This window comes from Linepithema humile, chromosome 2 (genome assembly GCF_040581485.1).
Source record: "Linepithema humile isolate Giens D197 chromosome 2, Lhum_UNIL_v1.0, whole genome shotgun sequence".
NCBI classification, from domain to species: Eukaryota; Metazoa; Arthropoda; class Insecta; order Hymenoptera; family Formicidae; genus Linepithema; species Linepithema humile.
Genome location: NC_090129.1, coordinates 21,304,127 through 21,316,319, shown reverse-complemented (window position 1 = coordinate 21,316,319; position 12,193 = coordinate 21,304,127). Strand labels below are relative to the sequence as shown.

Sequence of the window (12,193 nt, the reverse complement as noted above, 5' to 3'; positions counted from 1 at the left end):
TTTTAAAGCACAGATAACCTTTGAAAGAACTTACGAAAGAATTTAATATATTTCTTTTTTTTTTTTTGCGTGAAGAAAGAAGTTTCTTTGCAGATGAAAGTATGCCGTAATGTTCGGGATAAAATACATATTTTTAAACACGTGCCTGCTTTCGTCTGTTATATATATGTAATTTTTTAAATTGTTTTAGTACTTACATCATCATTCATTACTGCAAAGTTCGAAGAAAACACGACAAACTATTTGACCCAAATGGTCTTCTTTCGAGATGTTAGTGTGTATTTATTCGTTCGACAGGACATGTTGTGTAAAATAAGATAGCGTCTTAAACTTTTCAACGCCTGTGGCATTCGTTGATGGTACGTGGATCGAATATCTCAGTTGTCAAGCGATCTTTACTCTTAATTGATTTCGTGCTTGCAATTCAGACAGGTAGTTGGTTTTTTTTTCTTTTTTTTTTCTCTTCAGAATCAGCACTCGCAAATTTTCAATACAGCATATACGGATAAACCTTAAAACTGTGTTCGACACCTTACTCTGCTACCTTAAAAAATCGAAATTGTTTTTATTTTTGAATTTGCGTGCTTCGCGATCCCGCTTCTTATCGCTCGTAAGGAATTTATCACAATTTTCTGCCGGCTCCAGCCAACTTTTGCAGCACGAGAAGAAACGCGAGTATTATCCCACATTCATCTCTTTACGACGTTACTATATTACATAATGTAACAATAAATTGTCAAAAAGTTTGGCGAAATAACTTTCTGAAGCAGATACATTTGTTTTGCCTATACATGTTTCGTTTTATCTATATGCAAGAAATGACAGTTAAAATTCTCTGCCTTTTGAATTCATAGAAATGTAACGGTCTATATATAGAAGAAGATTAAGGTGTACGATTTTTTACGGTGTAAAAACTTATGTTTCTAAAAACGGCTTTATATTGAGATTACATGGGCAAACAAACGGCCACATGTGGCTAATGTTCACACCGCATTTTTCTTTGAAAGGGAAAGAGCACCTTTCTTTGTCGCATTGGACTGCATGCAGCTTGATTGCCTCAGTGTAAGGTCGGCTTTATACTTTGACGAAAGATTTCTGAGAAAAAATATATGATACATATATGTATATCTTTTCTCAACTTTTACCAAACAGAATAATAAAGTTCTTAAAAATCGTAAAGAATTTGACCACATGAAACTCAGTGGTTTGTATACTTTAGAGAAACGCGATGTTATCTCGATCGACCTTTCCAGAATTCTACTCTAATACGTTACATATATTATAGATTATAGAGCGTATTGGAGCGAGTAGGAGCATGCGACGCGAGCAAACCTTTTATTACTTTACGTCTCATAATTATTGCGCCTATTTTGCGTTATCTCTGTTCAGCTGGGACACTCGCTCCATTTGCTCTTTTACACGCGTTTTTCCGTCCACGTTTCTCCATCTCGTGCGTATGTGCATTATGTGCACGTCCTGTATGTCGGGATAGCGTAAGCTGAAAATAATTTGGCGGGAAAGAATTGCCACCGCAGATTTTGTACGATAATCCTCTAACCAGGCGGGAAAAGAGAGCCTTACAAGATGCTTTGCTCTGCGAAAAATTCATTCATTGCGCACTTGAATTTTTTATACATGAATATTATAATGACAACTTTTTGTATCAATATTGCCAAGAAAATATGACTGTCATCAGATGAAAATTTTTAACCGTTAATGCCGGAGTAGAACAAAATTGATTATACAGAATGACTCGTAATTTGCATTTTTTTAAATAGGCGCAGCGCGTTCTCGATGAAACAAATTGATGTAGCAGTTAAGCCACTAAGAATAAAATTATGCGGTTTTTCTTGGTGTAAAACGATTTGAAAAGAATAAAGAAAGAAAAGGTGAATTCCAATAGGGAACGTTAATATGGATCAAAAGAAAAATCAAGCTAAAAAGAATAAACACATAATGCTCGTGAATGGAAGGGTTCACGTGTTCTTCAAAGAATACTGACCGAACAAGGTTGAACGAAAGACGGAATTGCTGAGTCGTGAAAAACGATTTAACAAGAGCAAGCGCGTGGCCAATCGCAGAGTAGTTAAATACCGAAGACATGATGCGAGCTTTTCTTCTCGATCGCTGGTAATTGCGCCCGCAATACTGACGAGCGCTTAGCAAATATTTGAATTATGTATTGCGGCGAGTGTGCGCGAATCTTGCCGCTCTGAAAGAAATCAATTATTGTCGCGGGACATGTCGCAAATGTCTCTCGATTAATATTAACGCGAGTTCTATAATACGTGATTGTAAATAACTCATATTTCAATGAACTTTACAATACGAAACAGATTTAGGTTTTTTAATAATCCGAAATCGAATTGCCGCAAAATTTTTCGAACTATGCAAACTTTCATCAGAACTCAATTTCATATAACAAACTAATTTCACTCTTCACAACAACATACAATATTCTCTTTCTCGCTCAGCGTAGATTCAAAATAAAATTTAAGAGTAACAATTAAGATACAGCGATTAAAATATTTTTGATTTTCTGGCTTTAGATATATGTATATTTCCCAGTTTAAACAGCTTTTTCGTGAAACTACGCAAACTTACATGGTCGCCAAAAACATTCTACAAAATTGATTTGAAAAGGTCGATAAATATTTAACTTCTCACCGAAAGACAAAAAGCATTAGAACTAGTTTAATATGCGAGGAACATTTTTTAGAGGAACATGCCAAATGGCAGTGACATGTATATTCAGTGAATGCAAAGATTATATTCGTAACAAAAGCATTTTTTGAACAATGGGGCAGGTAAAAATGGTTGATGTAGTTAAGATCTTTTCAAAATAACTATGCAATGTTTCATGTTGGTCGTAAAATCAGCAGGAATGTGCACTTTTCATTTTTATATTTTGTTATGCTGATTATTTCTAATAATCTTGCTATTATTATTTGCTTCAGGTAAGATTTCGGAGAGCAGGTAAAAAGGAAACTTGTATCCCAAAGCATCACATATTCATGTATACATTTTCACCGTCACATGTGTCAAGTTGAATGGCAAATCTCTATTGGACCGGATAAATCTTGTCAGGTAAGATTTATTATATGTGCCTCTATCTATTGTTGTACTTCAGTGGGACAACTAATTTCGACTAAGTTTTTCTTATGTGGAGCTACCTGAAAGTAGCATATTTCTAACTAATAGAAAATAAAAATTTCCATTTTATATAACTTTTGTCAGATAATTGTTCAAACTTCTGTGGTTTAAAATCACGTGGATTATGCTACTTAATTATTTTAAAGATTAAATAATATATAAATTAATAGGATTATTACGCGTAGTTTTTTTTTATAGAAATAAACGTCAGCGTGAAATACGAACTTAAATAAATAATACAGAAATGGAAAGATATAAGTAACCAACAAACAGATATTTTATTAATATAACACGTTAGAGCGAATATCCTTGATTTTTTGACAAGTAACAATATGTCTCAGAGATTTGGCTGATTTTACGTCAGATGTGTTCTGCGTGCACGTTAACATTACACAACTATAGTTCATATTCTTCCGCTCATTATTTCACCGAGGTGAAAATCGTTTCTTCGCTTAGCGGCTTTTTAATCATCCTTTGCATATCGGAACGCATATCTCTGTTTAGCGTACGTGCACACAGCCCGGGACAGTTATCTGCCCGGCATCCTGTTTTCGTCCGTGAGTAACTCCCTCAGAAAGTGTCCTCCTCGCGGTCTGAGGCGTGCAAGGTACATACTTTTACCTCTGGCGCACGACCGCGCCGCACCTTCCAGCTACGCTAATCTCTCGCAGATCTCCCACGGAATCTCATTAGAAATTCATAACCGTCGCCCCCGGTACCCCGCCGCCCCCTGTCCCGCCGGGCGCCGGAGGCGCGGGGGAAAAAACCCATGATACGAAAGAAATAAGCAGGCAAAGTACATTAAAAATTAATTACTTTGCTGATGGAAGCTAGAAGTGCCTAGGTGCGCTCTACACCCCCACGAATAGCCTGCTTACCTCCGCATTCACCGGTCCGGGAACGAGGTGCTGCATTCCGCCTCCTTATTTCAAATACCTTAAGGCACCCGCGTATTTGTTAGCGTGTACTTTAGAAATCAAATCGACGTTACCTCCTTGGCGGATACTTTTCTTTTTCTTAATTCGCGCGGAATAATTTATGAGTAGCTTTCACGATGGCAGCTATTGTTGTCCCTGCGAATCGCAATTTCACATAAACATAATTTGAAAACGTCTTCTATAATCCGTACAATGATTTCTGCGCGAAAAGAGTTTAATAACAACAGCTGTGAGCGTTATAATAGTTATTACAGTAATTATCGTCATCCGTGTGAGTAATTTTAAATATTTTATTGCGATTTGAAAAACATCCTTCTTCAAATAAGTTGTGTTAAATTTCGCGTGTAATAATTCGAGCTTTGCACAGACGTGGATGACAAATGCAAGCTCGTGAAATTTATGGTTCCACGATCGCTCAAGATGATCCACATAGGCTAACCAATTTAGCCGAGTCACAGATCGGTCGAGCCGATCTGCGGCAGCGGCAGTGGCCAGCCATTTATTTTAATATCGGCTTATTAGGTCTAGGCCGAGATAAATAGATAAATAGATTCCGCGGAAAGGCCTCGATCGGATTTGCCGAGCGGCGAGGCACTTAACTCGCGACCCTTTTCCGCGACACCGCCGAGAGAGAATCGTGGAAGAGTAAGAGAGGGAGAAAGAGAGAGAGTCAGAGGGAGGAAAAGGAGGCGCTCTCCTTCCGCCTACGTCCTCCGCGTCTACATCAAATTCCGCCGTCACTCCCACGTCCATCGTCCTTCGCAGAGCGGCAGGACCCGGGACTCCAGGAGTAATTAACTCCTTAACGAAGTAAACACGACGCCATCTTAGCTCCAGCTACCTACCTCCAACCGCCCCCTCGAGCATCCCTCCAGCCTTGCCCATTCCTCTCCCCCCTTTCCTACCTCGCGCGCACGGGGTGGCTGTTGGCCGTAAATAAAGTATACCTGCGCTCAGGGAAGCCCGTAAGAGGGTCGTGAGGCGCGAATCGCGCTTTTTTCCCCCGTTACATTTCCACCCCTCCGACGAGATTGCACCGGCGATTTTATTTGCCGTGTATTAATGCGATTCGAGATCTCGGGGAACTTCGCGCCCGAGATCTCTCGGACCCGCCACGGCTCGCCTAATTGCGTTTCGGTCGTTGCGCGTGGATTTTATTTTAGGAACGACGTAGATCTTCGACGCGATATAGATCACGAGTTTGCTAACTTAAGATAGATGAGATGGCTCCTCTCGATGGTTACTTTTTGCGACCCCAAAGTGTTATCGTCCATAAAAACGGCGAAGATAGCGGAATTTTATTATTTTTATTTCACTACTTTTATTTTACTAAAGAAGCGCGAATATATGTATATATATATATATATATATATATTGTAGAATTAATACTGTTTTCTTTTCATTATAATTTCCACAAAGTATATTTATATAACGTTATGTAGTCCTTTTTTTTAATTTTGCCTAAAAGCAATGCAATATTATTAAAATTAAGCTATGTTGAGTGCGCGGAATCTCTTGTAAAAATGGAGAGAAAATCAGTTAAAACATAGAGTCAATCGTTGATAAATGAGATCGAGGATAGTTAAAATTCATAGTACGAGTGGTATGTTTTATTGCGGACATCGAGCAGTTGCCCAGAAGTGTCAAGCTAGTTCAGACTCGGCAGGCTCACCCGTTTCCATCCGCGGCTGTATCCGCCGTACAAAAAATAAGGAGGCCGTGATTAATAAACGGTCCGGCCGCGCAGTAAAGCACGGGGAATAGTCGAGCCGTGTTCGCGAGATCCCCTATCGACGATCCGAATCCCCACGACCCGATCGGACGCCAATCCCGAGTTTGCTTCTTCTTCTTCTTCTTTTTCTTCTTCTTCTTCTTTTGCTTCTTCTTCGAGCAGACACGTGATCGCCGACAAATGTATACGAGGCCGCGACCGTATCCGACATAATTTGACTCCGGTGTACCGGTGAGGTAACACAATCCGAGTTGCATCACAGGCGTGGATCACATCTCCGCCACGTGAGGCGAGGACGGTGGGGAAGGTGGCCAAAGTGAAAGGGGGGAGGAGGCGAAGTAGGAGGAAGAGGGAGTGCGAGAGCAAATGCAGCGCGCGGTATGTGGACAGAAGAGAAACAGAAGGGGGCGAAAGGGGTCCGTTCGTTCGTTCGTTCGTTCGTTCGTTCCTGGCATACAGGTCGAGGGGTCCGGGTCGCACGATCCTGCTTGATCTTTGCGCTCGTGCGATCGCTTGTTCCTCACGGAGTCCTTCTACCGAGAGCTACGAGCGTCGACGCGATTGCTCTTTTGTTCGTGAACGAAAATTGCCTGATAAGCCGTACAGCGCTTCTTTATTTTTCCTTTTCTCCCGCTCTGTCGCTCAAGTTTAGCGCAGATATATCGAAAAAAAACTAACAAATTAAGTAAGTATAAATTCGGTTTATAGTTAATAATTCTTATTTTACACTTATGTGAATGACACGCGAATATATACGCGTGATTTATACGAATTGTCAAGTGTTAAAATATAATGAGATAAATTATGAAAAAGAAATTAATTATATATAACATATAATTTAATACTCCATTTTAAAAGAATTAAAAATTTGCATTTATACAATGCTTAAAAACATAAATAGCTCGTTTGAGAAGGAAGATCAGTGACAAGTGAACCCAAGCGGGAAATTTTGACGCGGCAAATTGACACGATTGCGTCGGTCCGTTTACCGGAAAATGATTAATTGTCAGAGTAATTAAGGGCTGCGGTGTCTACCAAGCGCGCTCCTTCGCCGAAGCGACGAAATCTCCAAAGAACGCAAATCGGTAGTATGAAAATGTCTAATCAGGGAGAAGAAATTTGTTGTATGCGATTTCGCCACCATCGCGTTTTATGTCGATGAAGCAATAATAAATCTTTGATTTTTCAATCGTCACATTAAGAAATTATTATATACAATCCACTTTTTGAAAAATAATGGAATTGAAAGATCACGATCGGTAAAAACCATTGTCGCGTTTATCATATCAAGTTCAGCGGGAACCATCGATTATCTTTGCGTTTCGAAAAGCTGCTTGAGACGCTCGGGCGGAAGCTGTTCTCAATAAATCATCGAATACGCCAGCGTCGCGCGAGTCGAACAGCTTTCCGGCCATAACGTCTTGTCCAAGTTCATACCCATCACTCGCTAAATCCGTGGACGAACTTACGGTGTGCATAACCTGATCTTCTAGAGGTTTAACCAGGCACCGGTGCCTACTTCCCCTTGTTCCTCCCTCGCGTCTTCCCTCCCCTCCCCCCACCGTCGCTCACCCCGTGCGGGACATTGCGAAGTATAAGGAGTGCATGCCACGTTCTGGAGCATGAGGAGCGATCTGCTGGAAGGACGTATACGAGCGAGAAGAAGGGAAAGTCTAAGATTTCAAAGGAGGGAGAAAGATCCAGAGAGGAACAAACGAGGAGTGACGAGAACCGCGGCTTGATGGGAGAGAAGAGCGTCTTAGGAAGGGAAGGGGGGGAAGCGAAGAGCAAACGGACGGGCGCGCGGGCGTGCTAGTGAGTGAGTCGTGCATCTCCCACAATTAGTCGGGATCTATTTTATTCGTCAGCGGAATTTATCGCCCGTAGTGACTCTAGATCAACTCTCCTCGTGGCTTTCCGCTTCTCTTTCCTTCCCCCCTCCCCCTTCCTCCCTCCCCCCACCTGTCCTTCCCGATACGTGTATAATAACGTGCCGTGATCGCGTATTCCATGAGACGAGGGGGGGCCGGTTTGTTTATAGGCGAGATGAAAGATTAGGATGCTGCTCACTACCGACAATGCGAACGGCGTTGGTCGTTGCTTGTCTTCCGCTGATTTTACTCGTCGATGGTGATGCTGTAACATGGGGTGAGACTGCGCGAGAGAGGGTGCAAAGAAATAAAAAGAAAAGACCTTCGTGAGTTTTATAGACAACGAAATTCTCTCTGGATATCTTTTGTAGGTGATTATTAAATCTTTATGCGCGCCTAATACACGTATATTGAAACAGGCGAATATTATTATAACTCTCGTAACTTGTAGTTATACGATAATACTTATGGCTAATCTGTGTCTTGAAATAATTATTGACGTATTCTGTATTTATCTTGATAGACTATAGATAGATCATGAGCGATTCTCGATAAATTGCGATGAAAAAAAGTTATAAAAGGTGGAGCGATCGTAGTTGTAGATCGCAATTAGACAAAACAACGCGTCTGAGGGAGATAATTCCGAATTCTTTCTGTTCAAGAACTACGAGAGTTATGTAACACACGATTCAGCCCTCCGTAGGGATAAAGGGGCCGGTGCGGGCTTTTCTGATTATTTAATATCGTACAAAACTGCGCGCCTGCTTCATCTGACGGGAGTACGTATCGAGAGTTGGGATGGGACAAAACGCAGAGGGGTCCGAGGAAATGCCGCGTAAAATCAACGTGCGTAGAAAATCGTGTCAGTAGAGAGTTTCACCAGACTTTCTTTTTGTTTAACCCAAGACAGCGATAGTCTTTTCGTTGACACGGTTTCTTTTAAATATATGACATTAATGCATATAGCTTACAAAATTATAATTTTCTTTTTTAATTGAAAAATTTTTGAATTATTTGTCATATAAAGAATCGATACTTAGTGATAGAAGTTTGTTTTTTTTTCTTGAAAACAAAGTAAAGGTTGCGATCTATAGATCGGTGTTATAAATCGCTCGACTTCAACTTTGTGAAGCCTCGATGCACGTCTCGATGATTTACTCGAATAAATACGCTCTCAGCCATGAGACGGCTAACAATGAGCGGCGCAGTGGACGGATGACCGGATGTGACGAGATGGCAAAAACCGCAATAGTTACGCTTCCCTCTCGGGCCATCTTTCTCTCTTTCCCTTTTTCGCTCTCCGTTTCTTTTCCGATAAGTTTCTTTCTCCGTTCAACGCCTACGACCTCCTATCTCGATAGTTCGCGAGTGTCTTCTGCCTTTATTCTCTCCTTTTTTGTTCCCACTTCTTCCCGCTCCCGATCCAGATCGATATTATATCGCTTCGCCGGTGTGAGAAAGGACATCGCATGCATTTATTTCAACGGTGTATCGGCGGCGAAACGGACTCGCTCCGCCTCGAAGATCGTAATTGAAAGCGGAAAGTTTCACCTGTTTTAACTGCCAGGAAGACTATAACGTTAAATAATTACACATTTGTAATTAATCTCTTATTTATTTATTTATCTCTATGAAAGTGCAATAATTGATTTTGTTGTTATGCCATGTAACAGTAGCAAATATAGATATGTAAATTTTTAATTGAGATATTTGATATTTTTTCAATTTTTTAGCGCTCAATTTTTATATCGTTTTTAAATACCGCGTGTTTTAACTATTACAATAATTATATTATTAGATACTATACTTTTTGCAAGGAACATGAATTAATTTAACTAGACAGGAAAAAGATACATCGTCCTCAAATTGATAATCAGGTCAAAAATAATAGCAGCGACCGGTCAATTAACGAGTTAACTTATCTTTTGCAAATGTCTTTGCAAAGAGCAAAACAAATCAATTTTTCGCAAAAAATTTAGAAATGTTATTTATACATTATTACATAATTTGTATGAGATATAAATTAAATCTTATTTACATTTTTTGGTAAACAAGATGAGTTAATTCGTCATTAATTATCTTTAACTACGTACTTACGTGTAGAAACCGGTTTTAATCATCAAGTATTATTGAGTTAATAGGTTAAAATCGCCTACCAGTTTTTGCCGTCAGTTTTTACACCTAAACTCTGTCGCCTAAACAAAGCTAAGAAAGTGCTTTGTCGGTTCCGTGAGTAGCGGCCGAAAACTACCTGCCAGGGTTTAAAATCCTTGAAACGAAAAATACGGAACAACGTGAAAATAGTGGTAGTGCGAGCGAAACGAGTCGTCGGCTGAAGAAGAACGATACGAGTCTTGAGGGGTTCTTTCGCATTCCTTTATCGTTCTGTCCTCCCTTCTATTTCTTCCTACTGCTTCTTCGTCTTCTTCTTCCGCTTCTTCTTCATCTTCGCCCGCGTCTTTTCCGCCACTCCGCGATCGTCCCAGGCACGAGGGAAATATTCGTAAGAATTAAAGCGCCGGGAATTAACATTCCTCGGAGCCGAGAGGGGGTTAGCTACGAAGGGACGCAAGTCGCGGGGGGGAGAGGACGGGGGCCAGGGGATGGCAATGGTAGGTCGAGCGGGGGGCCCAGGGGGATGCGTGCGTGCCTCCCTTGCTCGCGAAACAACGGGAGCATTACCGCTCCTCTGCCTCTCCGACTCCATCACCTCCTCACCTCTCGAAACTCACCCCCTTTCTCTCTTTCTCCCGTCCCGCGCACTCTTTCTTCGTCCCGCTGTCTCGCTTTCTCTCGCGCTCTCTCACTTTCATTCTCTCTCTTCATTTCGTTCTCCGTCGCTCCTTCGGTGCCTCGACGGCGCTCGAGTCCCGTTCCTTCTCTCCCGTCTCCGATTCCCGCGACCCCCTTCTTTCCTATACACGACGTCGTTCGCCGTCGTAGGGGAGGGCGAGACTCCCGCTTTCGCAGTAGGGGAGGCTGTCTTATTCTTTCCACTCATTAAGGCGGATCGATGTGGCAGTGGATGCCGCGACGACGGGACGAGGGAACGAAGCGGCGGGTGGTGTACCGGATGGGTGGGTGGCGAGGGGCGCGAGGAGACAGAGACGATGGGCTGAGGTGGTTGGAAGAAGGTGGAGGCGAGCCAGGCACAGCATGACATGTCATGTACCCACCCTCCCATTGACTCACTCTCCTCCCCCCCGCGCGCCACCGTCTCGACTTCACCGCCGCCGTCCCCTACGCCCGGTCGCGCTACAACTTCCTCGTCCTTCGCCTTCCCCCCTCCTCGAGGATGCGTGTGTGTATATGGAAAATACTCGCGCGTCCGCCCTTTAATAAGCCGACGCGCGCGCTACACTTATCCGGCGGCCTCTTCTTATGAGGCATTCGTGCCCGCGTGTCTGGAAGGCAGACGTTGGTTCCGGCGATCGCGCGCGCTTGTGCGCGAGAACGTATTAACCCCTAGAAGTATCAGACTTTCGCTTGATTACGCGCGAGAGGAGAAGGGGGAGGCATCATAAACGAGGGAGATGTTATTTGGTAATCGAAAATATTCGTACCGCTTTGAGTACCGAATATAAAGCATTAATAAAGTTTGAAGTACTTGAAAAGTTTTTTTCTTTTTGTTCGCCTTAATCGACCGCGGTTGTTAATATATATTTTTTCATATTTTTTATAGTCTGCTTACTGTCAATTATTACATGTCGAAAAACAATATTGTTGCAAGTATAAGATATAAATCTCTATCAAAAATGCAAGAAATTTTCTTGTACACTTGATGTAATGGACTCCACCTATAGATCGTTTATTTTGTCTCGCATAAATTTTTAACGTTTAGTCAAGAAATAATAATACGATATTATTTTATACTGAAACGATTATTTTTGAAAGCAATATTTATTCAATTCGTTTTTTTTTCTCGAGATGTTGATATTATGAATTTCTATACATTACTTATATTTACACTCAGCAATTTTATAAGCTTAAGAGCATGTTACATAATTTTAGGCAGATTATTTTCGTAAAAAAGAATTTCTAATTTACTATATATTTGAATAATGTATTGTTACTGTTAATTGTAAATTAATCGTATCGTTCACTGGAACATATGTATAGCACAGCTTATGCTCTTTTATAATATTTTCTATATATATATATGTATATATATACTGTGTCGTAACTGATGACGACTCTTCGTCAGCTCTTCGTTCAGGGCATAATTTAATTCGTGCGTCCTCGTGTTCTTTTAACTTTAATCCGCAAGAACGGAGGGACGTACCGCCCCTTATGCCAAATTCCACACGGACGCACACAGCGATGATGCGTCCCTAAGACCGCCAATATTGAACGCCTTCTGCGGAATATCTGCGCTAATCCAAAGCAATTTTGACGTTAACACCTGGTACCCATAGCAACGTCCTCGCTTTTTCCTATCGCATTTTATTCACTTTAATTCCTCAGCTTGAGAACTGTACACTTTGCAATCAGTTTCGGAC

At 41.4% G+C, this 12,193-nt stretch overlaps 1 protein-coding gene across 4 annotated transcripts in view; it reads left to right on the top strand.

Annotated features, from left to right (window-relative positions):
* Positions 1–12,193, top strand: part of lov (jim lovell) — a 149,936-nt gene that overhangs the window by 89,797 nt on the left and 47,946 nt on the right. For 2 of the 4 annotated variants that reach the window (XM_012364560.2, XM_012364562.2), the window contains one exon: positions 2,958–3,087. The exons of the other annotated variants lie outside the window; for them this stretch is intronic. The gene's annotated coding sequence lies outside the window, so the exon portion shown is untranslated. The remainder of the gene's footprint in view (positions 1–2,957; positions 3,088–12,193) is intronic. 4 annotated transcript variants of the gene reach the window in all.